General features: G+C 47.0%; 1 long non-coding RNA gene across 1 annotated transcript; it reads right to left on the bottom strand.

Annotated features, from left to right (window-relative positions):
* Positions 1–280: 280 nt before the first annotated feature.
* LOC116073294 lies at positions 281–3,273 on the bottom strand. Its single transcript, XR_004111759.1, has 3 exons — positions 3,043–3,273; positions 1,347–1,569; positions 281–422 (listed from the first exon to the last, which is right to left on the bottom strand). It is a non-coding gene; the product is annotated as an uncharacterized LOC116073294 (long non-coding RNA).
* Between the last annotated feature and the right edge of the window lie 292 nt (positions 3,274–3,565).

Here is a 3,565-nt window from a genome sequence, read left to right on the forward strand (position 1 = left end):
CGCAGGTTTTAAAGGAAATAAAGGCTAGTGCTGCTGGGAGACAATCCTGTGTCACTGGCCATCCACATCTGGAATGATCTGCTTCTGTGGTGCTTTCAGACATGCAGCCTCCGGGAAGAGAAAATTCTAGCAAGGAGGAGACCCTGGAACTCACCATGTCACATCCTTATTTCCTATGGGGGACACTGAGGGTCAAAGGGGACTGTGCCTCTCTTTGACCTGTACCCTCCCCCCTCAACAGACTGGCGTCCCTCCAATGAAGCCCTTACCACAGTACATAGCCATGAGTGTGCATCACAGCCTCTGTGTTTACGGCCAGGGCTTCTGAGGTTGGAGCGTTGTCTTCACAATTCCAGCCCCATATGACAAGGCTCATGCCTCTCATGTAGACACCACTGCTTGGCAGTCGGATACTTTCTCCACTGCCAAAGAATGACATGAAATGCAGAACTGCTCCCAATGCCACACTCCTCCCACACCCAGACCAATGAATGCCACACAGGCAGTATGCACTCAGGAAACAAGTGCATCATGGGTAAGTTCCCTCAGTTTAAAGTCCATAACATCTCATATGAGGGGAGGAACCGTGCTCACTAATCACTCAGTTGTCTTTTCTCATATTAGCTTCTTTTTTTTGCATATGAATTTATGTCTATGTGAGTATGTATGTATGTATGTATGTATGTGTGCATGTATGTATGTATGTATGTGTGCAGGTAAAGACCAAAAGTTGATGTTAGGTGTTTTCCTGATTCAGCCTCCACCTTCTATTTTAAGGCAGGGTCTCTCGCTTGAACCTAAATCTTACTGATTCAGCTAGCCAGTTTTCTCCGGGGATCTCCTAGCTCTGCTTCCTGTGCCCAATATTTAAGTTGATGCTGAGCTGCTGAGCTGTGGTTTCCACACTTGTGTAGCAAATGCTTTAGTCACTGAACCAGCTCCCTGGCCCTCCTTCTAGCTTTGGTGAGGCAAAATTGAGGAAAAATTGGGTATATTTGAGGTGTTTTGATGGATGTTTCTTAATAAAATGTACTTTGAGTTGATGATGAATTATTAATTGTAATAATTAATTGTGGATCATTAGTTCTCTGGAACTTACTTTTTTATAGGGGGAAGGAGGTGTATTGCGGGGTGCTGGGGGTGGAGCCCAAAGCCTCATCTATGCAAGGCTATAGTTCCAGCCTCTTAGAATTGAAAATTGGTACCTCAGTCCTACCCTCTGGCCCCCACCCACCCCCTCTGTCAACCACCTTCTTTGTTTCAGTGAAGTAGACTTTCTGAGCTCACACTCACAGGGAGATCATGAGACAGGCAGGGCGTCTCTGCCTGTGCCTGTATTAACTCACTTGGCATGATGTCCTCTAGGTTCATCCACTTGATTACAATGGCAGGATTGCTTTCTTGACAAAAGATGAAAGGATCCTGGTGTATCTGAACAATGTTTTCTTTGTTTCTCCATCCATCGGTGGGCACCTATCTGGTCTTCGTACCTTGGCTACCATAGGCTGCCATCAATGTGAGAGCTCAGCTACCCCTTCTCCAATGTGCTTGTGATTTCTCAACACGGCCCTGGTGGAAGACATCGATATGCATGTGCTTGTAAACACCATGCAGGTGAGTGTGTGAGTATGAGTGTGTGTGTGTGTGTGTGTGTGTGTGTGTGTATGTGTGTGTGCGCGTATGCACATGTGCATGTGTGGTAATGTGTGTGTGTATGTGTGTGTGCGCGTATGCACATGTGCATGTATGGTAATGTGTGTGTGTGTGTATGTGTGTGTGTGCATGTATGCACATGTGCATGTGTGGTAATGTGTGTGTGTATGTGTGTGTGCGCGTATGCACATGTGCATGTGTGGTAATGTGTGTGTGTGCATGTATGCACATGTGCATGTGTGGTAATGTGTGTGTATGTGTGTGTGTGCGTGTATGCACATGTGCATGTATGGTAATGTGTGTGTGTGTATGTGTGTGTGTGCATGTATGCACATATGCATGTGCGGTAATGTGTGTGTGTGTGTGTGTGTGTGTGTGTGTGTTGGCAGATGCTAGGAGATGATACAAAAAAGGACTTCAGAGACTATGGACCTAGTCCCATAGGACTACCACAAAGGTCTAACTGGAAGAGATGTCACATATGAGCTCTGTCCAACACAACTTGTAGCCAACAGAAATGCTTTAGGTGCACACTTCTGTGTGACCTGGTGACCCATAGCCACGTGCAGCTCCGGAGAATTTGAAATGCCATACTTTGACTGAAGAGTGCAAAATTTCAAAATTTTAATTTTAATTAATTTAGATGTAAGCATCCACATATCACTAATAGCTACCATGGTGTCAATGCAGCCAAAGATCCCCTGGTCACGATCTTTCTTTGTCCAGTAGAAATGTAACCCTTAGCTATGCTCCAAATTTATCCAGGAGCTTCCGGATGTGGCATCTCAAGCCTCCACAGTCTTACAATGGCCTTTAGGTGCAGGAAAGTATGCTTATAAAGGAGTTTCAGATAGGGGTGTTAGCAGAGTCCCTAAGCCTTAAAAACAAAGACCCCAAAGATCAACCTTAGTTCCCAGATAACCTCACAGTGGGAGAGCTGGGAACAGTATTCCACCCTTGGAAAACTGGTGCAGCAGCTGCAGCTTCCATTGATGCCCTGGCAGGGTAAGCCCACCTGGTCCCTTTACATAAGCAATGGGAAGTGTGAGCTATTCCCAGCCTGGTCCCCAGCAACAAGGTCTTGTCACTGGCACTAACAGAGAAGCTGAATTGGAGATGGTGACAGAAGTTAATTGGGATTAGATGTGCATGTTCCATGGCTAACAAAAGCACAGATGCTTCAGAGTCTCATCTCAAGCCAGGCCACCTTCTGCACTCTCTCCCCACTCCCTCTGCTGCCTCTCCACCTGACCACTAGAAACCCACTGCCTCCAGGTGTCCCCAAGAGCTATCTGTTGGGTTCTTTCCCCCTCCCTCATGTTATGACTCAGTATCAGTTGAACCCTTTTGATAATGAACGAGGTCATTTGTGGGAGGGCTGGAACAAACCGCAGCTCCTGGCCTCACTCGAACACACTCATCTCGCCTCCTCGCCTCCTCTCATTTCCTCTCCTGCTCCACTCTTTGGGCCGTCAGAGGGAAAGGTGAAGTCAGGGTGACCACAAATCACGGTTCTAGTCAGAACACAAAAGATGCCTGTGTCCGAGCATAGTTTAGGCTCCCAGATCAGTGAGGGATGAAGGTCACTAGAGAATTTTCCCAGCATGCCCCATGGCTTCTTACTGTTGGGCAACTGAATTCCAAGCTTCTGATAGACCAAAGTTCTGGGAGCTCATTTGCCAGGAGCATCTTCTTAGAAAGGACATGTTCAGAATTCTCTGTTCCTTCCTTGCAAGAGTGGGACTAGGGAGGACAGACACTTGGGCCATAAGACGTCTCCATCTGCGATTCTGAAAGCAATCATGTCCTTCCCATCCCTAATCCGAATGGGTTCCGTGTTAGCTGTGCCCTAGCGCACAATCACATTTCCCCCAACCTCAGACTCAGACTCATATACACAGGACTCCAGGGA

Source organism: Mastomys coucha, unplaced genomic scaffold (assembly GCF_008632895.1).
Source record: "Mastomys coucha isolate ucsf_1 unplaced genomic scaffold, UCSF_Mcou_1 pScaffold23, whole genome shotgun sequence".
In the NCBI taxonomy this organism is placed as follows: domain Eukaryota; kingdom Metazoa; phylum Chordata; class Mammalia; order Rodentia; family Muridae; genus Mastomys; species Mastomys coucha.